The 26,699-nt window shown below is 40.3% G+C and overlaps 1 protein-coding gene across 1 annotated transcript in view; it reads left to right on the top strand.

The window, feature by feature from the left end:
* Positions 1–26,699, top strand: part of mfrn (mitoferrin) — an 84,923-nt gene that overhangs the window by 1,471 nt on the left and 56,753 nt on the right. The window lies entirely within an intron of this gene.

Raw genomic sequence — 26,699 nt, 5'->3', positions numbered from 1 at the left:
GCTGGTTTGAAAGATGACAGGGAAAACCGGAGTACCCAGAGAAAAACCTGTCCTGCCTCCGCTTTGTCCAGCACAAATCTTGCATGGAGTGACCGGGATTTGAACCACGGAACCCAACGGTGAGAGGTCGGCGCGCTGCCGCCTGAGCCACGAAGGCTTCTTGTGTTACATTATATAGAGCAAGATTTTATTTTGATACCATAAGAATATGTAACTCTTGGCACTTTACATGTTAGGTGCAGTTTAAATATTTTTGCTATTTTGCTTTACGTCACACAGACACAGATGGGTCTTATGGCAATGATGGGATAGGAAAGGCCTAGGAATGGAAGGAAGTGGCCGTGGTCTTAACCCTAGAATGCTTACCTGTTTCTGCTACTCATGAACGCTTACCTAGGGTAATGCGTCACACCATTAGTTTCTTTACTGTTTCTCAGGTATATGAACATATTTTGTTCTATGCACTTGCATATAATTTACACAGAACCCATAGAGCAGTAGGGTATGATGGGTGAAATTAAATAGAAATCAGGAACACAATCAATACACTGGAAGGTATACTTCCTTTTAATCTACTAAAATTCACACCTGCAAAATTCTTAATACTTCGAATAGTGTCAGGCACTCTAAGAAAGGTTCCATACCCATAAACTCTAATTATGATAACTATAATAAAGCATACTGAAACACAATCTTGGGAAATAGCAGTATGAAATTCAGGGGAAAAAGGACTCAAATAGCTCTACTCGTTTCACAGTTTCCATATACGTAAGTCCGGCATTCTAAATGTACCTCTGGTAAACTGAACAAAAGTCACGTTTTCACCAGTAATCGAATTATTCATTACCTTTTGCTGCACATTTTGTACAAATGTCACCCTGTGCTGGGAGCACACATGTCTGTCACATAAAACACAGCTGGTTTTCGTTTTCCTGTCTTGAGCTCGTGGGGAGATAGCTCAGCACCTTTGTTTTACTTCCTTTGCTTTCAGTCGTGGTTCTGTGTCAACCATTTCTGCACCTAACACAGTTCTGATAATAGTAGCGAGCTCTTTAGAGATTGCTTGAGTCAGTCGTCGTCCTATATAGGACCTAGCAAGTTCACTTCCAAGAGTTTCTAAGTAGGAACGGCTGTTCAGCTTCTCTGTTCGTTTTGCATCAGTAGAGTACAACAATATTGCGCGCAGCAGTTTGGGTCCGAGGAGGTGGAGTAGATGACCAAACGTGACCATTCTTCCCCTTCAGAACAGTCCCAGGAATGTCAGTATCACCGTCAGAATCCTCTGACGCGCTAGTTTCAGTACGATTATCGGAATCCACCTCAACATTATCTTCTGTCTCACTTTCCTGAAATTCACTGTCATTTTCACCTTCACTTTCTTCATGAAGTATGGCGAGAACCTTATCAGTTAAGTTAGTGTCAGTCACACTAATTTCCATTACAAAGACGGTTATTACTTCCAATGCAGTGAACAATATATCATATACGTAAACGCTTACCGGGGTGGCTCGTAACCCCACAACGCACCTCGATTTAATTACACTCAGTGCGTGCCTACGCAACACTGATGGTGTCTCTCGGCTTGCCTTTATTAGAGACTACTGAGAAAGGGAGAGTCCAGTGCGTAAGTGCAGCCACGCAAAACAGAATAAAAGAACACATTGGGGTGGCGCGCACCTTGGTAAGCGTTCTAGGGTTAATTAAGGTACAGCCCCAACATTTGTCTGGTGTGAAAATGGGAAACCATGGAAAACCATTTTTAGGGCTGCTAACAGTGGGATTTGAACCCGCTATTTCCCAGATGCAAGCTCACAGCTGCGCGCTCCTATCTCCCAGTTTAAATATTAAGGACTGACGTATGTAAGTTCTCACTGATAGTATTATGGAATAATAAAAGGTAAGGTTTTGGGTACGTAACTCTTTTCGCTTACTCTGATTTAGGGTGAATTATGGCTTGCACCATATTTAATATCGAAATGTACTTTACTGCTCGTATGACCTGCACCTGGCGAGTTGAACATGCCCTTGGACACTCCCGGTACTAAAAGCCGTACGCCATTTCATCTCTTAAATTCAGCATGTGTAGTTCCAAGGTGTGAGCTTGAATTATTTTAAAGAAAGCAAGTCAGTTGCATTGCGTTCATCTAGCTTGTTGATGACATTCATCGTTAATGGTGTGGTGTAACCTGATATGGCCGATTTTAATGAGAGTTATAATTCAACATGTTGCTGGCAATCGTATGTTGCAGTACCACTGTATATTGTAGCATCCTTTGCCTCAGTGGCTCTTAACTTGGGAGCGTGGGTTGGCGACCATGGGGCCCTTAGCTGAGTTCTGGCATTGCTTCCACTTGTGACAGGCTCCTCACTCTCACCTATTCTATGTAACCTCCCTTGGTCAGCTCTGGTTCTTTTCTGTCCCCAAAGGTATCAGCTGTTTAGGCCTAGGAAGTCTTTCATTTTCATGCCCTTCGTGGCTGATACCCTCATTTTTCAGAGTGTTGCTGTTGCTCACACTGATTTAACTCGCACTCATCACCAACTCATTTTTCAAAGTGTTGCTGTTGCTCACACTGATTTAACTCGCACTCATCACCAATATGATTACTGCCATAACTTTTTCCGTCTGATTTGTGTTGGTTGAGGATGGTTGCCCAGTTAAAGAGACTAAGAAGGAGGTGCAGATTGGAAAGAAATAGTTATAAATGGCTGTGGAAGTAAGGAGAAATTGAAGGAACTTACTAGAAAATTGAATCTAGCAAAGAAGGCAGCTAAGGATAACATGATGGCAAGCATAATTGGCAGTCATACGAATTTTAGTGAAAACTGGAAGGGTATGTATATTTATTTTAAGGCAGAAACAGGTTCCAAGAAGGACATTCCAGGAATAATTAATGAACAAGGGGAGTGTGTATGTGATGATCTTCAAAAGGCAGAAGTATTCAGTCAGCAGTATGTAAAGATTGTTGGTTACAAGGATGATGTTGAGATAGAGGAGGAGACTAAGGCCAAAGAAGTAATAAAATTTACGTATGATAACAATGACATTTACAACAAGATACAAAAGTTGAAAACTAGAAAAGCGGCTGGAATTGATCAGATTTCTGGGGATATACTAAAGACAATGGGTTGGGATATAGTACCATATCTGAAGTACTTATTTGATTATTGTTTGGTCGGAGGAGCTATACCAGATGAATGGAGAGTTGCTATTGTAGCCCCGGTGTATAAAGGAAAGGGCGATAGACATAAAGCTGAAAATTACAGGCCAGTAAGTTTGACATGCATTGTATGTAAGCTTTGGGAAGGCATTCTTTCTCATTATATTAGACATGTTTGTGAAATTAATAACTGGTTCGATAGAAGGCAATTCGGTTTTAGGAAGGGTTATTCCACTGAAGCTCAACTTGTAGGATTCCAGCAAGATATAGCAGATATCTTGGATTCTGGAGGTCAAATGGACTGTATTGCGATTGACCTGTCTAAAGCATTTGATAGGGTGGATCATGGGAGACTACTGGCAAAAATGAGTGCAATTGGACTAGACAAAAGAGTGACTGAATAGGTGGCTATATTTTTAGAAAATAGATCTCAGAGAAGGTGAAGCTTTATCTTACCCTGTAATAATTAAGAGGGGAATTCCTCAAGGCAGTATTATTGGACCTTTATGTTTTCTAATATACCGTAGGCCTATATAAATGATATGAGTAAAGAAGTGGAATCAGAGTTAAAGCTTTTTGCAGATGATGTTATTCTGTATAGAGTAATGAGTAAGTTACAAAATTGTGAGCAACTGCAAAATAACCTCGATAATGTGAGATGGACAGTATGCAATGGTATGATGATAAATGGGGTTAAAAGTCAGGTTGTTTCACTAATAGGAAAAGTCCTCTCTGTTTTAATTACTGTGTTGATGGGGTGAAAGTTCCTTATAGGAATGATTGTAAGTACGGTAGCTAGGTGTTAATGTAAGGAAAGATCTTCATTGGCGTATAATCGCATAAACAGTATATTAAATAAAAGGTACAGATCCCTGCACATGGTCATGAGGGTGTTTAGGGGTTGTAGTAAGGTTGTAAATGGAAGGGTATATAAGTCTGGTAAGACCCCAACTGGAGTACCGTATAGTTCCAGTGTATGGGACCCTCACCAGGATTACTTGATTCGAGAACTGGAAAAAGTCTGAAGAAAAGCAGCTCGATTTGTTCTGGGTGATTTCCGACACAAGAGTAGCGTTAGTAAAATGTTGCAAAGTTTGGGCTGGGAAGACTTGGGAGAAAGGAGATGAGGTGCTCGACTTAGCGGTATGGAAAATTTATGTCTAATACGGGTCCATTTATATTGGTATTAGTGAAATTTTCCGAGCTGTCAGTGGAGAAATGACGTAGTAGACGAGTAAGTTTGAGTGGTGTCTTTAAAAGTAGGAAAGATCACAATATGAAGATAAAGTTGGAATTCAAGAGGACAAATTAAAGCAAATATTTGTTTAAGTTATGGATTCGAACAACTTACCAATTTCCAATTTCTTTGAAATCATTTAAGAAAAGGCTAAGAAAAGAACAGATAGGGAAACTGTCACCTGGGCGACTGCCCTAAATGCAGATCAGTAGTGATTGATTGATTGATTGATTGATTGATTGATTGATTGATTGATTGATTGATTGAATATTCTTCACCACCACCTGTAGCATCCTGTAACCAACAAAGTATGTCACGTAAATGAAAGTTGGTCTTGAGTTTTTGCGAGATACAATCGTGTATGATTGGTGGCGTCCCTTTGTTCATCATTAGCCTCACTGTTCTACACTATTTTAATGCATACGCTTTGGTTGAAGAAAGGTAGGCTATGGTCTCAGCATTAGACGGCCATAAGCAAGTAGCTCTTTTGTTATGTTAAAGATAGGGCACTATGAGCAGAGGGTGGCTTATTTTGTGATAGAAGTTGCAGTGGTAAATAGAAGCAATTTTCAAAGCTCAATCAGAAACTTACCGCATTGTCCATCAAATAGGTGAGTTCTTCAGATAAAGGATTTTATTTTAAAATTATTCCATTCATATAGAGATTTTTTTCTTTTTGAAGCTTCTGGAATTGTCATTTGGTGTTGGTCAATATCTTTAACTTAAAACGTGCAAGCAAATTATTAGGGATGTTGAATTTGTCTCTAGAGCAAATCATTTCAGTCTTGCATTAAAATTTTGTACAGTTAATTAACTATACTTGATCTAATTAATTTATTTAGCACACAGGGGCGAAACGCTGGCGTCCAGGAACGAGTTAGCTGGAAAATTTATAATGTCAAATAACGGACCATTTATATTGGAATTATAAATTTACTCATTCGGGACAAATATTTCTGATTCCCTATGGGAATCAGCATCTGTATCATCTGATGGCCAAGCAGGCATCAATTTTTGGTAATGGGACAAAGTGTCTCATAGTGCATTGGCAGTGCCGGTGGCTCCAAGTAGCCTACACAGTGGCCTCCACGGTATGCACTAGCCATGTGTCTTGGTAGATGTGCTAGGTACCAACTGATGAGCCCAACCTAGCACACGGGGGTGAAACGCTGGCATCCAGGAATGAGTTAGCTGGAAAATTTATAATGTCCAATAATGGTATTATAGCCTACAGAAATCGACGGAGAGAGCAAGCAGAGAGCTGAACATACCACAGCCGATCGTTTGGAAAATCTTACGGAAATGACTAAAGCAGAAGCCTTACTGCTTACAATTGCTACAAGCCCTGACTCCCTATGACAAAGTCAAACACATTGAATTTTCGGCGCGGTTGCAACAGTGTATGGAAGAGGAAGAGTTTAGTACGAAAGTTGTCTTCAGTGATGAAGCAACATTTTTTGTTAATGGCGCAGTGATCAGACACAATGTGCGAATCTAGGGGGTAGAGAATCCTCACGCTATCATGCAGGACATTCAAAATTCACCGAAAGTTAATGTATTTTGTTCAGTCTCACGGTTTAAAGTGTACGGCCTTTTCTTCTGCAAAAAGACTGTTGCAGGACACGTGTATCCGGACATACTAGAAAATTGGCTCATGCCGCAGCTGGAGGACAGCGAGGACTTCATCTTCCAATAGGATGGTGCTCCACCCCACTTCCATAGTGATGTTCATTAGTTCTTAAACAGGAGATTGCCAAACTGATGGATCAGTCATGGTGGAGCTGATGATCAGCAATATATTTCATGGCCTCCACGCTCTCCTGACCTAACCCCATGCGATTTCTTTGTGTGGGGTTACGTGAAAGACTCAGTGTTTACGCTGACTCTCCTAACAAACCTGCCAGAACTGCGAGCTCACATCAACCATGCTTTTGAATCTATTGATAGGGACATGCTGCGCCGAGTGTGGGACGAACTTGGTTATAGGCTTGACGTCGGCAGAATCACTAAAGGGGCACATATCAAACATTTGTAAATATCAACACAAAAAAAACTTTATGGAGTTTTTCTATGTGTGTGTGCAAAGCCTTGTGACAATTTGTCAAATAATAAAGTTATTGTACAGCTTTGGAATCTGTCAATCATTTGTAATAACCCTGTACATACTAGACTGTAATGTGCACATGTCAAATACAAACAGAATTGTTTCCTAAGGAAGAATTTTTAAGGCCTTCAACTTGGAAAAATCTTACCTACTTAACTGCTTCCTGCTTGCTTGTCTCGTACTGGATAATGTAGAGGCAGCAGCGGCATGTCTTCTGACTCGTAATTAGTTCATTGCCAGAAAGTTAGGACGTACCGGTATATTGAGTATTCAGCCCAAAGGCTGGTTTGATCCTCAATAGCTCCATCAGCTGGCATAGATGGTCTAGGCATCACTGAAGAGGCATACTAGGGAACTGAGGATTGAGGTGGTTTCCCATTGCTTTTTTTTACCACGTCAGAAGTTGCTATTAGGTACATATCAGAGTACTAAGCCCACTGAATGCACCCACCAACTCACCCTTTGAGCAACATTTTCATACCGTTCATAACAGGGATCGGCTGCACAAGGGATGGTATTACTAACATCGCTCATACCTCAGTTGCTCATGTCAAAGTCAAGGATGAGACCGAGAGAGACAGGCAAATCAGTGAATGTAACAAATTTGTTCTACCCCTTACCAAAGACATAATGCACTGTAAACACTCAAATCATGCCAGCAAAGACACAAAGTTAGGATGTTACCTGACTGTTTGTACTCTTTTTTTGTTATATAACGTGACATTCTCAGCATTCAGGACTATTTCCGAATGTCATTTAGTTTCAAACTGAGTAGGTTTTATAATTAAAGTGTATAGATTACATTTAGATTCATCTAAATATTTCTTTTTATAATATGGATAATATATTAACATTTACTATTTATATAAATAAAACTTAAGGGGAATCCAGCTGAGATTGAATTATGCAAATTTTCAAATTAGCCAAATTTTACTGCACCAACAAACACATTTGATAGGTTGCATTTCATAGCCTGTGAGCGAGGATTCATTATGAGAGTATTGTAGGTCAGCTGAACAATATGGTAATTTTTGTATTTGCAGTATATTTCCCTCATCCCTGACCCCATATCAAGAAACTGGACTAAGGGATAGACATAGCCTACACAGAATCTTCCCCCTTTGTCTGCTGTCATCTACCCATTACCTGATTATTTTGCTTTTGTTGGGTTCTAATTTTCATTGTATTGAGTGGCCTGTTGCTATTTATTGATTATTATAGAATTTTGGCACAGGCGAGAGTAAAATTTAGCTTTGAGTGAAGTCTCTCTCATATATGGCTGTAACAGTATGGAAGCTGCTGAGATATGGGTGGTGCTGAGTAAAGACAATTGGAGCACAACCAGTGCTTGTGGATGTTATGAAAGTGCTACTCATGGGTCGTTTGTGTTGCAATAGCACTTCTCTAGCCTAGTGAGGAAAGCATGGCAAATTAAATGCCTTGTACGTCCTGTTATAGTGCTGCCATCAGTTTTTGCAGTTTCCGTATAATCGCATTACCTTAGTGCAGAAGAGAAGGTAACAGGTTCTGAGACATGGAGTGAATGATTGTGGAGTATGAATCAATGTCTCAGGTACATTATCCTATCGAAAGTATCTGGACACTTATCTGAAATTGTACCTAGACTTTACCGATGTCATGTTCCCTGTTATTGGATATTAATATGGGGTGAGTCCACCTCTTGTCTTTATATCTGCTTTAACTCTGTTGGGGACACTTTCAGTGAGGTGTCTGAATGTTTGTGGAGGAATGGCAGCACATTCCTCCTCAAGAGCCGAAGCGAGAGAAGGTAGTGATGTTGGACGCTGGGGTCTGGAGTGAAGTCAGTGTTCTAACTCATCCCAAAGGTGTTCCATTGGGTTCAAGTCAGGGCTCTGGGTAGGCCAATCCATTTCAGGAATGTTATTGTCCAGAAACCATTGTTGTACAGAAGTAGCTGTATGGCTGTGCATTGTCGTGTTGATACAATCAATCTTAAGTCTCTGAACTGGTCCTCTCACTGTACGCAGTACACAATGATTTAAAATGTGTTTATATCCTTCTGCATTTAGAGTTTTCTTAAGTGCAATAAGGGGATCACACCCTAACGCTGTCGAGCCCCCGTCCAGTGGCATTGCTCTTTACAACACCTCAAGTGTTGCTTAGCATAGACTACAGAAATGTTTAGCTTATGAGCAGCAGCTCGATCATTGTACCGTATTCTTTTTAACTTCCGACACACAGTCATTGTGCTGGCTGGACTACTGGTAGCACTTTGGAACTCACGAGTGATTCCTTTTGCTGTTCTCTTGCGATTTTCTACAATCACCCTCTGCAATACTCGACGATCCCTGTACGTTATTGAAGTCTGCCTGGTCTCGATTTAGCTGCTGTTGTTCCTTCGCGTTTCCACTTCACAATCGCTTACCAACAGTCGACTTGGGCAGATTTAGAAGGGCCACGAACCTACTACTCTGGCGTAGCAGGGGGAGAGGTGATACTCCCATGTGGCATGTCCCGGGTGGAGGATAGGGGGATCCTCACCGGCTTGCCGGCAGACTTGAGCGAAATAAAACAGCTCTTGTAGTCCAAACGCATATCCCCCTGTGGGAGGGGGCGGAGGCGAAGAATACACTCACGGTATTCCCTGCCTGTCGTAAGATGCGACTGAAAGGGGCGACCAAGGGATGATCGAATTAGAACCATAAGATTACTTGTAATTAGTACCACCGCACACATAAGGTTTGTGATTAGTAGCGACAGTGTGTGAATCAGGGTAGGTTTTACAGTACCTGTGATTAGTACCACTTTATGAGCAACACCGTGGGTCTGCCTTGCCTATGATTAGTGAGGAACACCATGGGATAGTCAGAGCCCCTGTGATTAGTACACCTATGTGAGGAACACCATAGGTTTGCGTTGCCTGTAAATGGCGCTGCAATATGAGAAATGCCATAGGTCAGTGTTACATGTGTGTATTACATAACCTGTGAGTAGTACCATAATGTGTGGAATACCACGAGTCTACGCTACTTTTGATTAGTACCGCAACATGACAAATACCATGGTTGTACTTTCCTAGCGATAAGTACAATTATGAGGGACTGATGACCTGGATTTTGGACCCCTTTAGACTACGAGTGTCATAGATTCAGTATTGTGCTTTAGAAGCAGTCCCTTGGTCAGTACTACTATTGTTTAACACTAGTTTCTGGGAATGTGGGGCATGCGGGTTGGATCTACTGATTGTTTTAAATTCATATCCATCCAGTCTTAGTTATCGCGGTTTGAATTCTGGACAGTGGATGATTTTGGACTTTTAAATTGTCATTACATTTCATACCATTAGGGGCCAATGACCTAGACGTTAGGCCCCTTTAAACAACAAGCATCATCACATCACTTTAGAAGGGTTAAAATGTCCCTGGTGGATTTGTTACTTGGTTGACATCCAATGACTAGTCCATGTTCAAAGTCGCCAAGCTCTCCTTACCAACCCATTCTGCTGTTACTGCTTCTCTACTAGCGGGTCCACCTCTCAGATTCATTTCCGCATTACATAGGGGTTTCTGGATTCTTTTGATCAGGTAGTGTGTAATTTCTTTGTTTTATTAAAAATTATGAGTTGTGTGTTTAAGTTATGACCTTAGAATCTACTTTTAAAAATTGTCATATTAAAATTTAAAAGAAGATTCAGTTCAATATTTTTGAGTGTTATATTTTATTGACCCATTACCTCCTTATTTTTCAGGACAGCCTATTATACTATTATATCTGTATATTTCTGTATAGGATTCAGCATTTTTGTGTTTTATGGTTTTGTTCACATTTTTTCTTAGTGAAGTTGTACCTAATAGTTTATTACAAATAAGTTTTCAAAGGTCCTATTTCTTGAAGATCCTTGCCAGAATAAAGGATTGACATATAATCCTTTAAATTTGTTATGGTAAAGGGTCTGCATTTTGATGAACAGCAATCTTTTTACATAGTACACATAGTTGCATATCAGCTTCGTGACAGTTAAGTGTATTCTGCAATAAATAATGTTAGATATGTGGGTTTTTTAAAGGTCATCAAAATGCATAAATCATTTTTATAGTATCGGTAAGTTTTTCTAGCTATAAAATACATGCCAGTCTAAACATCCTTGGACTAACTCATAGATACTGAATGTTCTGCTCTGCTCATCTGTTTTTATTAGCTGTTTCGTATCTACGCAGCAGTTTTAATCTTTCTTGACTTTGATGCATTTGTGTGTACAGTTTGTGTCACTGATTTCTTTATGTGCATGTGTGGATTCAGTCAGTCTCAGGACAGAACCTGAGGTAATCCCCCCAGCGCCGTATGATTTGTGTTGAGTTTTGCTTTATTAGAAGTGTAGACAGCTCTGATGTAGGTATGGTTGTTCACTCAGTTAGCCAGCAGCTATAGGACTTTGATGTGTGTGGGTTGTAGGTGTGTGTCATTTTGTTTTGCAGAACAATTGAAATGCCAGAACGAAAACGGTAAACTGGAAGACGTTTAAAACAATGTGTGTCAGAATTTGGTGAAAACACATTCTCAACTGATGGAAATACGTTGTTCTGTAAAGTGGGCAATATTGAAGTCGCTGCAGATAAACAGTTCACTGTACAACATGTCAGGATGAAAAAAATTTAAGAGTTTTTGAAAATGTGATAGAAAGGAAAGTGTCACAATTACTGTTAAAAGAAACTGCTTTGACATCAAGTAATAAATCTTCCTTTTATAAATAATTATGTGAAGTGTTTCTTTGTGCAAATATTCTGCTAAGAAAACTAAGCCATTCCAAATTACGTGATTTCCTTGAACGCTACACTGGTCTTACTATTCCAAACAAATCAGCATTGCATAAAAATTACCTATCAGAATGTTACAAAGATGCATTAAACCAAATACGTGAATATGTGAAAGGAAAAAAAAAAAAATGTATCAATTGAAGAGACTACAGATTGAGAAGGACATTATGTAGGTTATATAGTGATACTCTAGAAACTTCAGGTTTTCGAGGAGGTTAACCACACTCAGATTGTGCAAACTGTTAAATCCAAATAAAACATGAGAATGTGCTCTTCTTTCTAACGGATGCAGGGCCTTACATTGTAAAGGCAGCAAAATCTATAAAATCATTTTATAGTAAGATGGTGCGTGATACTTGTCTGACTCATGCTTTTCATCAAGATGCAGAAGGGATCAGATCAAAATTTTCAGGAGTAGATAGATTAGTTTCCACAGTAAAGAAAGTCTTTGTCAAAGCACCATCCCAAAAACTAAGGATTTCAAAGGCAAGGCCCCTATATAGCTTTGCTCCCAGCACCAGTTTTAACATTTTGGGGTACCTGGTTGACTGCATGCGTATACCAATGTGACAGAATTCAGATAGTGAGAAAAGTGGTGAATATCTTTGATAGGACAGATGGTAAGGCAATTGGGAGTGCACAGGACCTGTTTCTTGATCCTCAAATGGAAGGTAAATTGGCTTGCATAAAATAAAACTTGTTCATTTTTTGCCAGAAATCTTGACCCGCCTAGAAGAAAGTGACATTGGACAAGTCAGGAATGCTGAAGTTGTTGTCCAATCCTTGTCCCGTTTGGCATATGCCTAGTGTAAGCACTCCACTCATTGCACACAGAGGCATGGAGGTCAGTGATGGTTTTTTATTTCTGTTCTCTGCTTAGTTCACACGATTGCTAATAGGGGCATCTTTACGATTTGCGAATGTTACCAACTGTTAATGAAATGTCCAGTGAAAAGCACGGGAGCTATTCCATCCCGGCATTTGAAAGAAGGTTACAACCACTAAATTGCTCTTTTTTTTTTTTTTTTTTTTCTTTCTTGTCGTGCGGGCAGTATGCACCGTGGCGATACTTTAAAGCCCCTTGAAGGGAGTGTGGCCCCACTGTTCTCATGACAGAGCTTCGCCTGAATTTGCAAAGATGGGTTAGAGCTACTAACAATGCCATTTCTTGTGTTTTTACTTTGCACAGGTTGGTAACGGAAGCAGTGAGTTAGGAATTCTGGGAATTACATCTCGGCCAATTGCTGTGCTCGTAGCTGGCCGGCTAATGGACAATGGCACCGTGAAATCTTTGATTAGGTATTTCTTTGTGAAGTTATGTGTTAAATGCTGGGGACCCTGATATCAAATTTATCAGAGGAGTTAATGAGATGAAATGAATGAAGTGACATATGATGGTTGGAAGCGAGGGGGTGAAAATCGGTGCTGGCAAGTAGCCTACTCCTGTCGAATAGCACCAAGGGGTGTGCTCAGAGCTGAAAGTCTCCCATCCGACCAACGAATCTCCATCAGCTGCATTATGTCCTCTCTCCATATGAACACTGCAAAGAGGTTTGGAGTGAACTCAAACTTTTGGCTCACAATCTAGTGATTATAGCTAGAAATTGTACTCCACCACCACTCCAATCCTGCTGGCCAACATTTTAATGAAGATTTCTTTTTTTTTTTTTTTCCACCAATGGGACTCAAACCAGTTAACCGCGGTGTCGGATCATATCGACTTGACACCTTAACGATTATGGCTACCACATGGGCTCAGCTGAAGATTGTATACAAAATATAAAAGGTGAGTTTGGGGACACAGACAACATTTTTTTAATTGGAAAAAAATAAAGGGTATCTGACAGCGTGTTAAATAGCCAGTATTTTATCAGGAGAAGACTTCAAAATTGACATTTGTGTTTTTCAAATATGCTCTCAGTACATCTGTGGAAGTGGATAGAAGTTTCTAAAAGTATAAAACATTTATTAGCTGCCATCTGCCACTCCTTCATTTTGGATACCTTTAGGATGACTATGGTGGTCTGTTGCAATGCTAAGGTATGTTTAGTTAGTAATATATTTTTTTCACATTATTTAAGTAGAAATGAAAATGTTCCAGTGATGATTGTTAGTTTGTTGATTAATAGTTTAGTAGTAATACACTAATTCTACTTGGAATGTTTGCTTTACAATAGTTATTCTGAGCACACATTCATTATTTCGTCTTAAGAAAATTATTGTGGAATAACTTAATTTTCATTAAGTCAGGTTTTCTAATTTGAGGTCATTTAAAGAGAATTATGAGAGCATTTTTTAGGTGTTCAATAGGAGCCAGATTCTTATGTAATTACGTATTTCATTTCTTTACTTGTAGGCTTGTTAAAATGAAAAGTGTCGACGAGTTGTGGTTCTGATGTACTTGTGTTTTAATTTTCATATTTTTACATACTATTTTATTTACTATTTTACATATGTGAAGAATGTAACATTTTTGTACATATAAATAATATTTACTTGGTAACGCTTATTTACTTTATTTCCAGGGGATGAGGGCAGCAGGAAATTAGCAACAACAATAAATAGTGTAAAATTGTGTAAAATGCTCCACCTGAGAAGATGGACTTCAGAAAGGTGGAAGATTGCGGAAGAGGCAGCCCAGTACTTGGGGATTAGTATGAGCACTTTCATCAGCAGTGTTTTTCCCATGTTAGGGTTGGCTGCAAGAGCGTCTGTTCCCCATGTACTGAGTGAGTTGGCCATGCGGTTAGATTAGGGGCGAGCAGTTGTGAGTTTGCATTCGGGAATAGTGGTTTCGAATCCCACTGTCGGCAGCCCTGAAGATAGTTTTCAGTGCTTTCCCATTTTCACACCAGGCAAATGCCAGGGCTGTACCTTAATTAAGGCCACGGTCACTTCCTTCCCACTCCTAGCCCTTTCCTGTCCCATCGTCGCCATAAGACCTATCTGTGTTGGTGCGACGTAAAGGTAATTGTGAAAAAATAAATAATAATAATAATAATAGGGGTGGCCTGTATAATTGCTGCTAGTAGCTCTAAAATGCCTTTGGGAGTGGCGACCCCATCGTAACAATAGCCTAAAATGAGTGGTGGTAATTATCAGCCTCGGAAAAGGTTAGGGCGTACCCTGCTGAAAGTGACGCTCAGTTCTTTTGCTGGGGGGGAGCTGTGATAAGTGGGCAACCAGCATTTAATATTATGAAGGTGGGAATAATAAATGTTATGACCCTGACAGGAAAATCAGAAGAGTTGATTGATTTCATAGAAAGGGAAAATGTTGCAACAATGGGACTGAGTGAGGGGAAGAGGAGTGAGGACAAGTATTGTGTACACCCTATACTGGAGTGGGGGAGGTGAGGCAAAGAATGGAGTAGAAGTGATTGTTTACAAAATCCTGGATGAAAATTTGGATAGGGTATATTACGTTACTGATAGAATAATCAGAGTAAGACTGAGGATGAAAGAAGGAATGAAAGATTTCACCCAAGTTTATACACCCCAAACTAAAAACAGTGAGGAAGATATAGAAGAATTCTTGAAGACACTCGAGGAAGTAATCACCGATGTGGAAGTGATAGTCGTGGGAGACCTCAATGCACAAGTTGGAAATGACAGAATTGGTAAAGAAGTAGTGATTGGTCCATTTGGATATGGAGAAAGAAACAGTGAGGGAGATGAGTTGATTGATTTTTGTGAGAAAAATTGAATGAGTGTGGGTAACACTTGGTTTAGAAAGAAGAGAGGATTATTGTTGTCAAGATAGACACCAAACCAATGTCCACTACAATAGTGCAGGTCTATGTGCCTACTAGTTCATCAGATGATGAGGAAATCAAAAGAATATATGAAGAGATAGAATATTTAATACAATATGTAAAAGGTGACGAGAATCTAATTGTGATGGAAGACTGGAATGCAGTGCTAGGCCCAGGAAGAGAAGGTAATGCAATAGGAGAATTCGGATTAGGACAAAGGAACGAAAAAGGAAGTTGGCTGGTTGAATTCTGCACCAATCACAATTTACTCCTTGTTATACTTGGTTCAAACACCACAAATGACGGCTGTACTTATGGACGAGACCTGGAGACGTTGAAAGGTATCAAATAGACTTCATTATGATTAGGCAGAGATTCAGAAACCGGGTATTGTATTGCAAAACTTTCCCAGAAGCAGACGTGGACTCTGAGCACAACTTGTTGGTAATGAAATGCCATCTGAAGTTGAAGAAATTGAAGAAGGGAAGGAATTCAGTGAGATGGGATGTAGAGAAGTTGAAAGAAAAGAGTGTGAAGGATTGTTTCGAGGAACATGTTGCACAAGGACTAAATGGAAAGGCTGAAGGAAACCCAGTAGAAGAAGAATGGACAGTAATGAAGAATGAGGTCAGTAGGGCTGCTGAAGAGATGTTATGAAGAAAGGAAAGATCTTCTAAGAATCAATGGATAACTCAAGAGATACTAGACCTGATCGATGAACGACGAAAATACAAGAATGTAAGAAATGAAGAGGGCAGAAAATAATACAGGCGATTAAAGAATGAAGTGAATAGGAAGTGCAGGGCAGCTAAGGAAGAATGGCTGAAGGAGAAGTGCAAGGATGTTGAAAGTAGTATGGTCTTAGGAAAGGTAGATGCTGCATACAGGAAAATCAAGGAAACCTTTGGAGAAAGGAAAACTAGGTGTTTGAATATTAAGAGCTGAGATGGAAAACCACTTCTAGAGAAAGAAGACAAGGCAGACGGATGGCTGGAACATATCCAACAGTTGTATCATGGTAAGAACCTAGATGAATGGTTCTGGAACAAGAAGAGGCTATTGATGCTGATGAAATGGGTGACCCAATTTTGAGGTCAGAATTCGACAGAGCTTTGAGAGACCCAAGTAGGAACAAAGCACCGGGAATTGATGATATTTCCTCTGAATTACCGACTGCTGTAGGAGAAACCAGCATGGCGAGTTTATTCCATTTAGTGTGCAAGATGTATGAGACAGGAGAAGTGCCATCTGATTTTCGGCAGAATGTTGCTATACCTATTCCCAAGAAAGCCAGAGCTGACAAGTGTGAAAACTACCACAACAATAGTTTAGTATCTCATGCCTGCAAAATTTTAACACATATTATTTACAGAAGAAATGAAAGACAAGTTGAAACTGAGTTGGGAGAAGTTCAGTTTGGCTTCAGAAGAAATGTAGGAACATGTGAAGCAATCCTGACTTTACGTCTGATCTTAGAAGATCGAATTAAGAAGGGCAAGCCCACATACATGGCGTTCATAGAACTAGAAAAGGCATTTGATAATGTTGATTGGACCAAGTTATTTGAGATTCTGAGTGTGATCAGGATCAGGTACCGAGAAAGACGAATTATCTACAATCTGTGTAAAAGTCAGTCTGCAGTGATAACAGTCGAAGGCTATAAAAAAGAAGCAGCAATCCAGAAAGGGGTGAGGCAAGGCTGCAGTTTGTCCCCCCTCCTTTTCAATGTTTATATAGAACAGGCAGTAAAGGAAATCAAAGAAGAATTCGGGAAGGGAATCACAGTCCAAGGAGAGGAAATCAAAACCCTGAGATTTGCTGATGATATTGTTATATTTGAGACTGTAGAAGTTGCTGAATTGTGTGGATGGAGTGTTGGGTGAGGAGTATGGGATGAATATACCCAGTAGATAAGTCCAAAATAGAAGTAATAGAGTGCAGTCCTACAAAGTCAGGTGAAGCAGGAATTTTTTTTCTTTTTTGCTACTTGCTTTACGTCGCACCGACACAGATAGGTCTTATGGCGACGATGGGACAGGAAAGGCCTAGGGGTGGGAAGGAAGCGGTCGTGGCGTTAATTAAGGTACAGTCCCAGCATTTGCCTGGTGTGGAAATGGGAAACCACAGAAAACCATCTTCAGGGCCGCCAACAGTGAGGTTCGAACCCACTATCTCCCGAATGCAAACTCACAGCTGCGCAACCCTAACCGCTCGGAGGCAACTCACCCGGTGCAGGAAATATTAGATTAGGAATTGAAGTCTTAAAGGACGTGGGTGAATATTGTTACTTGGGTGGTAAAATAACTAACGATGGCAGAAGTAAGGAGGACGTAAAATGCAGGCTAGCACAACCAAGGAAGGCCTTTCTTAAGAAATTTGCTTACTTCGAACATTGATACAGGAATTAGAAAAATGTTTTTGAAGACTTTTGTATGGAGCGTGGCATTGTATGGAAGTGAAACATGGACGATAACTCACTCAGTGAGAAAGAGAATAGAAGCTTTTGAAATATGGTGTTACAGAAGAATGCTGACGGTGAGATGGCTAGATCGAATCACGAATGAAGAGATACTGAATCGAATTGGTGAGAGGAGATTGTTGTGGCTAAATTTGATGAGAAGAAGAGATAAAACGATAGGCCACATTTTAAGACACCCAGGACTTGTGCAGTTGGTTTTTGATGGAAGTGTAGGCGGTAAGAATGGTAGGGGTAGACCAAGGTATGAATATCACAGGCAGACATAGAGCAGATGTAGGATGGAGCATTTATGTAGAAATGAAAGGTTAGCACATGATAGGGTGGCATGGAAGCTGCATCAAACCAGTCTATGGACTGATGACTCAAACAACAACATATTAGAATTGACTGGGTGGACCTTATAATAAATGAATAAGAATTTAATGATCTTGAAAAGTTGGTGGTGTATAGATATTACGTGGAGGACTGAGGTAAATATGGCAGGAGTACCCATTTATTCTAGTGACTGCCTTTGAATTGTGACATTGCTGCAAGGTGGATGCGTCTGCTCCTGTTGGAGTGAGTCAAAGTGATGTCTCCAGATTTTGGAAAAAGTTTAGGGAGACATGCTTGGTATCTGATTGACGCGCAAAACAACTCGTGGGGAGGATCAGTATTTGTTGCTTTCAGCACATCATATACTCACTGCCACCTCATTCCATCAGTATCTTCAAAGGACCATCGGTGTAAATATGTCAAATCGGATGGTGCGAAGTATTTTGAGGCGACAGAGGACCAATATCAAATAAGCCTGTGCCAAAAGCTCCTCTTAAACCATACCGTAGGACAGCTCATGTGAGGTGGACAACAACTCAGCCATGGTATCAGGAACAGTGGAAGCGTACACTCTTCTCTGATGAGGTCACCGTAAGCTTGCACCCATACATCAGAAGCATTAGAGTCTGGAGACGATCCTGTGAGTGATGGGGTGAAGCCTTCATCGTTGAGCGCCATCAGCAATAAAAGGGGTCAGCCATGTTTTCGGGTGGGATCATGTTCGGTTAATGTGCACCTCTTAATTCCTATCCAGGGTAGTGTGGCTGGTGTGATATACGGAGATAGCATCCTCCAACCTGTAGTTACAGGATTTGCTGTCTGTGGGTGAAGGCTTTACGCTAGTGGATGACAATGCTTGTGCTCATCGAACCAGAGTGGTTAATTGGTTCCTTAAACGAATGGTGTGGCCAGCATATTCTGTGGACATGAATTTTGATGAACGTGCAAGGTATGAACTGAAGGGAGCAATTACCCACCACTCTGAATCATCCTGCATATATTCTTAAGTGACTGAAGCTGCTATCTAAGAGTGGGATTCTTTGGTGCTGAGTATGCCTCGTGTTTTAGCATGGCTCTAGGTCTGAGGTAGCTATATATATTGATCTGCTACACAGTGAATGATAATCTTGTTTTCAAAATCCTGCAATACTAACTTTGTACTTTGGTAGTGATTCTGTTGGTTTTGCATAGCTGACTGCACGTTTTTCTTTGTATATATCCTTCAAAATCTATAATGTACATATACACTCATAAGAAAGTGAAAAGTGCACTAAATCAGAATATGCAAAACTTTTTCCAATACTGTTTCAAAATGCATTCAAAACTACATCTAGGAATGTGGTTTACAAAGAGTGTATCATGTATCCTTAACTAGTTTAATATAAATATTGGTGAGGAACAAACAAGTGGTAATAAATTCGTATTAAGATAGGACAATCTCCATATCTTGATCCACTGGCAGCCCCTTGAGGGTGGGCGCAGTAGAATAACACCTACAGTTTCCCCTGTAGGCAAATTAAAGAGGCACCAGGGGCTCTTAACTTGGGAGCTTGGGTTGGTGACCACGGGGCCCTTAACTGAGGCCTGGCATTACTTCCATTTACTTGTGCCAGGCTCCTCACTTTCATCTATCCGATCCAATCTCCCTTGGTAAACACTTGTTCTTTTCTGACCCGGACAGTATTAGAGCATTTTATGCCTAGGGAGTCTTTCATTATCATGTCCTTCGTGGCCTTTGTCTTTCTTTGGCAGATACCTTCATTTTTCGAAGTGTCGGACCCCTTCAATTTTTCACTCTGATTAGTGTTAATAGAAAATGGTTGCCTAGTTGTACTTCCTCTTTAAAAAAAATATTAAAGATAATTGCTTTACGTCCCACTAACTACTTTTACGGTTTTCGGAGACGCTGAGGTGCTGGAATTAAGTCCCGCAGGAGTTATTTTACATGTCAATAAATCTACCAACACGAGGCGACGTATTTGAGCACCTTCAAATACCACCGAACTGAGCCAGGATCGAACCTAACAAGTTGGGGTCAGAAGGCCAGCGCCTCAACCGTCTGAGCCACTCAGCCTATTACTTCCTCTTAAAACAATCATCACCACTACTCACACTCTGCCATCTTTGAATAGGCTCTCTGCTCATCAATCCCTGTCTTACATCCATCTCTTCTCATCCCCCAATGAGCTCATTTTTGCTTCTCAACTTCATCAGGACAATGAGCATCAACGATCATTGAGGGCCATCTTGACAGATCTTCAGTCATGATGCGGTAAGTGTAGGATAAGAAGAAAGCTGAATAAATACAGGGGATGGGAAGTATTTATTTATTAATTTATTAAGAGAGATGAATACAGGTGGTAAAGGATTAGGAACACAGGACAAACACAAGAGGAGAACGTGGAGATTTTCCTTGTCCTTTTGCGTTTTCATTTTTGACCATTTTTGTCTTTCTATTGCTCCCTCTTCCTACACTGGCATGCCATTGTGTTCTTCACATTATGTATTACTTTTCATGTTCCTATATTCATACGACAAAAAAAAAAAAAAAGTACATCAGCCCGATGAGCCTTGCTTACCAAGCGAACAGATTATGAGGTGCCAAGTAGTCAGTGCGGCAAAGCCTCTCAGCCATAATTCTTGGCTTTCTAGAAGGTGGCTGCCATCTTGCCATTGGATAGCTTCTCTATTGCAATATCGTAGGCTGCGAACCAGGCCTCAGGTCCAGGTGAAAATCCCTGAGCTGGCTAGGAATTGAACTTGGGGCCTCTAGGTAAGAGTCAGGCACGTTATCCCTAGACTGCAGGGCTGGTTATCTTTATACAATTAGTCTAATTGTTTCCTTTAGCAACTTGTCATACAAGCGCAGACTTAGTCGAGGTAAGTCTGCACAAACCAGTCTCTCATAAGACATGTCTCTGTGTGTAAGGCCGTTAAGTCTGCCGACAAAAATATGCAGGCAAGTCGCTGACATTCTGGCGCTGCTTGAATTCAGCCATAGACTTTGCAACGAAAGCGCTCTCTCAGAGATGCAGCAGAAAATGTAAACGTGGTTGGTAGCCTATGAATATGAAACTGCAATCTTTTCCTTTGCGTGTCTTTTTTTGTGCAGAGCACACGTTAAGTCCAAGTAACAACTCATCTTTCATACAGACTACTTAATTAATTTCAATCCGTATAACTTTTCCAACCATCCGAAGCACATAAACAGGAAACAGCTGAGTGCGTATTCAACTACCTCGGTAAATAATTTAGTCTGAGCAATCGCATATTTCCAACTTACCTCCTGGAGGCAAGTCTTTGCAAGTAAGTATCCCAGAAGTCTGCACATGTTTGGGGCCCTTAACAGTGCTATTTTAGAACTGAATTGTTCATCAAGAATCAACTCTCAGTAGACCTATCAATGAGCATAACACTTGGTTCTTGTCTGTATGCTATATCAGATTAGTTTATTGGGGGTTTATGAAATATTGTTGACTGCATTCAAATATTGATTACACTTACATTTTTTATTACAGAATTGGTCTGTAAACATCTGAGGAATATACAGGGCCTCAGTAAAGTTATTATCAACTGCAACTTTCCATACATTAATACTGAACTGTTGCTGATGAATGGTGTTATGGCACTTTGTAGCTTACGAGTCTCAGCTATTTCGTTATTGGTATTGTGGAAATTGATTCCACATTTCTTTTGAAGTGTGCCCCATCCGTAAAGCTCCAATTTTAAAAAAAGTGTTTATCGTGATCATACACAAGTAAGAAATGTGTAATTTCCACTTGTAATGGGAAGTCAGCATCAGTAAGAACCTGAAATTTCTAAATGTGATATCACAGCCCAGCTGATCAAAACTATGTTATCTTTTAGTTTGTGAATAATGCTTGGAAGAATGTCAAAATACTTTGTGGCTTGTGCCTCTTTTTTGTAAACTCTTTTCCCCTTCATTTATAATGTTGGCCTGCTGAGCTAGACTCTTCATGTTTGACGTAAGTATATCTTATGGCTGGGGTTCATCTGTAACGTGGTGCGACAAAATGTGTAACGGAAGTGTGACCATAGCAACCGTTCAGGCAGTGATGTGAGGTATGGATGGATGGTCGGACAATTTTACCTAGCAATTGTGCAGGCTATGTCTTATGGCTGGTTGCCATCTGATATTAGAAGCCGTTGATCTATGGCCATGACAAGGAGTCACATTTATGATCATTTGATTTTTGCAACGGGAAAAGTGGTTTCTTTTTATTTAACAAAGACATGACGGAAAACAACTTGCAAACAGTTCTGATCATACTGGTAACACAATACAATACACTTTAGGCTGGCGTTAATACTGTACTGAAAAACAAAGGCAAGTAACCTGACGTGACACACCTGTACTGCAAGCACTTTACTAGAAATAAAAGCAGTGTACATTCCCCTATTAGTTTTGGGTCAGTACCAAAGCCTAGCCCTTGTTGCTTAATCCATCTACAATTACCATAATGACCTATATTACAAAGTGTCTCATTTCATCTGCTCACAGCTGTAAATCAATTCCACGTGGAGTTCTGAGTTTAGGCTTAATGAACAGATTTTCCCAGATTGAAAACTTGAAGTTCACTACCTAGAAGACTATTCAAAAACATCCATCAGATGGTGAAGAGCTTGAACCTTTTCCTCACTTTGGAAAAACTACAGTTCTGTTTTCAATACCAGCACAATTCTAGAGTAGGCTACTTTTCTCTTCCACATAGGATGTGTTCCGTCATCCTTAAACACAATTTTTTGAAAATATTGAGAGTTCTTTGGTATTTTTACTTTGAATTAAACAATATAATATTTGAATCAAAGAATTTTGAACCTTGTGTTTTATACGACTCTCAAGGGACCATACGGAAAGTTCAAATTATCCATGAATTCAAATTTAAAGTATTTGAATGGATAAAGTTGCAGTGTATAATATCTTTCCTTCTTATTAATGAAGTCGTTCTTCATGAGGTTTGGATTCCATGTAAATCTGATGATCGTATGGCTATTGTTAGAGCCCTGCGCGGATATACAAAATAATATCCGCATCCACACTTCCTTCATCCACATCCGCAAATGGTTATTTGCAGATATTGTAAATATTTACTGTTTACACCCAAGGTATTGAAATGGATAGATCTGTTAATATAATAGGCCTGATACCTGGCAACAGCCCCCTACAGTGACAGGTTTATGAAAGATTTTCTCTTGCGACAACTACCGACTTATTGACCTTTGTTCCTTCCACTAATTGCGGGCAGGAGCCAGTTAGGCTTAGGTCAGATTTACGGTTGTATGGTCTCAAGGCTCTTTATATATATCACCATTCTCCCATACGAATGTCAAAGGCAGCCTAACCACCAGCAAAAATAAGAGTATACCTGAATGAAAATTAAATTATTTAGAAATCATCGGAACATTATTCGCGCTGCCATCAAATTTGTACCCGCCAAGACACTAACTTCACGGATATCTGCATCCATGCAGGGCTCTAGCTGTTGTCATGCTACAAACAATAAGTGTATGAAATTGCGAGTTTGCTTATGTATGTCGTATGTGGTAGATAATAATTTGTGAGGAATTGTGGGTACAGATGTTTCAGTCACCATGTTTCAGTTGACCCCTCTGTACAGCTAATTCCAAAATAATTGGTCCATTATTGGAAATTATACATTTTCCACCTAACTCATTCTTGGTTTTACCATTACCAGTGCTCAACTTTCCTTAAGTTTTTAACAACATGCCATTTGACAATAAAATGGAATATGCTTTCTGATTTTTATCTTTATTGTAATATCTTTTAATATCAAAAACCAACCACCTATGTCATAATCCTCAAATAATAGTCATGTTTTTAGACTCAAATATTAACACAAATATTGTTAAGTAATAGTATATAGTGAAACCTCGGAATGCAAGTAACTTGGTCTACAAGTGTTTTGCAAGACGAGCAAACTTTTTAAATAAATTGTAACTTGATAAGCGAGTGAGGTTTCGCAATACGAGCGTCACGTGTGCCTACGTTTTCCCCCTCCCCTATTCGTTTTTTGAATGGATAAATGAGGTCTTTGGTCCTGTCGTGAAGAAATACCTGTCAGAAAAGAATCTGCCGCTCAAAGTCTTGCTGCTTACGGAAAATGCTCCTGCTCACCTCCAGGCCTTGAGGATGACTTACTGGCGGAATTCAACTTAGTTAAGGTTAAGTTGATTCCTCCCAACACTACTCCAGCCTATGGATCAGCAAGTCATTTCGAACTTCAAGAAGCTATACACCAAAGCACTATTTCAGCGTTGCTTCAAAGTGACCAAAGCAACAAACCTTACCCTCCGTGAGTTTGGGAGCAATCATTTCCCCAACGTGAACTGCCTTAAGATCATCAGTAAAGCCTGGGATGGAGTCACCAAGAGAACTCTCACTTCCGCTTGGGGAAAGCTGTGGCCTGACTGTGTTCTTGGACGTGACTTTGAGGGGATTGTTGGTGACAATGAGCCACCGATTTCCAATGAAATTGTGTCCTTAGGGAAGGGGCTGGAGGTGAATGACGTGGACATTCAAGAGCTGGTGGAAGAACATAGCCAGGACTGACCACCAACGAACTGATTGACCTGCATCGCGAAAAGCAGGAGGAGGTTATGGAGATCTCATCCGGGCAAGAGGAGGAGGAAAAGTCAAACGATTCTCTCACTTCAACTGAGATTCGGAAGAAGTGCAAAATGTGGGAAACAATGAAAAATTTTGTAGAAAAACACCACCCGAATAAGGTTGTAGCAGTGCGAGCGATGAGTCAGTTCATTGACAATGCAATGTCACATTTTTGTGAAATCCTCAAAAAGAGGCAAAAGCAACAGTCATTATACAGTTCCTCGTTAAAGCTGCAAGAAAAGAAAACAATTCCAGTGAGCCAACACACAGCAGTGGTGAAATTCGTGCTACACAGTAACTCTTCTCATGTCATCTCTCTTCTCCCTCACACCAACAATGATTCTATTGTAAGGAAAAGTGCACTTTAATTTGTTTTACGTTATATTTTGTTTTAGAAGTGGTAAGCGAATAAATATTTTTGTGTTGTGGACGAATCTTCCGCATTTCAATTGTTTCTTATGGGAAAACTTGCCTTGATATACGAGCGCTTTGGATTACAAGCATGTTGCCGGAAAGGACAAAGTCCTAATTTTTAAGATTGTATTGTATTGTATTGAATAGGTGGGTGAACAATAAAAACATACTAGTGTCATTCTTGGTTGCCAGTGTTTCACCCCATTGTGCCAATTTGGGCTCGTCAGTTGGTAACCATATTGCAGTCTACATCAGAATTATTGATATACAACTAAGGCAAGTAAATGTCTTTACCTACTTAGGAAGTAAAATCACTCCAGATGACAAAAGTTCAGTCGACATAAAGAGCAGAATTTCCCAAGCAAACATTGCTTTTTATAAGAAAAGGACACTACTTACATCAAGGAATTTAAATGTGGAGACCAAGAAGAGATTTATTAAGTACTTTGTCTGGAGTGTGGCCTTGTATGGTTCAGAAACGTGGACTATTAGTGCAGGTGATAAGAAACGTCTCGAAGCATTTGAGATGTGGTGCTGGAGGAGGACGGAAAAGATCTCGTGGACAGCAAAACTCACCAATGAAGAAGTTCTTTAGACGAATAGATGAAAAAAGATCCTTTTTAGCAACAATAAGAAAGAGAAGAGACCAATTAATTGGCCATCTCTATAGGCACAATGGTTTCATAGTTAATGTCATGGAAGGAATGATTCAGGGTAAAAGAGGAAGAGGAAGACCTAGACTGCAATATTCAAAGCAGATCAGAGATGACGTAGGAACAGGCTCATATGTGGAAATGAAGAGATTAGCTGATTACAGAGAAGAGTGGAGAAGACGAATTGCTGCCAACTAATCTTAGGATTGAGAATTGAGAAGAAGAATTGGTAACCAGCACACCTACCAAAACGCATGGCTAGTGCATGTAGTGGAGACCACTGCACAGGCTACATGGAGCCTCAGGCAGTGCGGGGGTGGTAGAATAACAGCCATGGTATCCCCTGCCTGTCGTAAGAGGCGACTAAAAGGTGCCCCAGGGGCTCTGAACTTGGGAGCTTGGGTTGGCGACTATGGGGCCCTTAGCTGACTCCTGGCATCGCTTCCATTTACTCGTGACAGGCTCCTCACTTTCATCTATCCTATCTGACCTCCTTTGGTCAACACTTGTTCTTTTCTGCCCCTGACAGTATTAGGTTTCTGAGGCCTAGAGAGTCTTTCTTTTTCACGCCCTTCATGGCCCTTGTCTTTCTTTGGCCAATACCTTCATTTATTGAAGTGTCGGATCCCTTCCATTTTTTCTCTCTGATTGGTATTATATAGAGGATGGTTGCCTAGTTGTACTTCCTCTTAAAACAATAATCACCACCATCCCCCTCAGGCAGTGCTAGTGCACTGTGAAAATAAAAATAGTTGCTTGCTAGGCCATCAGCCAACTCATTCTTGGTTTTGCCCCGGTGTGCCAGTTAGGCTCATCTGTTGATAACTAGCACACCTACCAAGATGCGTGGCTAGTGCATATAATGGAGGTCACTGCACAGGCTACTTGGAGCCTTAGGCAGTGCCAGTGTACCATGAGTCAGCTGGAAAATGTATCCAGTGCATCTGTGACCTTTCATGAGCTCAGAACTGTTCTACAGTTGTTGGGGCAATATGCTGGATGGATTAATGGTTCTAATCCAATGATGCCATCTTCTCACAGAAGGTTCAACCTTACTAGAGTTAGTTTTTCCTATTTTGAGTTTTCCATATCAGAGTTGCTGTTTTGTGGCTGTTGAACCACAGTCAGAGGTTCCAC

Source organism: Anabrus simplex, chromosome 3 (genome assembly GCF_040414725.1).
Source record: "Anabrus simplex isolate iqAnaSimp1 chromosome 3, ASM4041472v1, whole genome shotgun sequence".
NCBI lineage: Eukaryota > Metazoa > Arthropoda > Insecta > Orthoptera > Tettigoniidae > Anabrus > Anabrus simplex.
The sequence above is the reverse complement of the archived record's forward strand: the minus strand, read 5'-3'. Positions and strand labels throughout refer to the sequence as shown.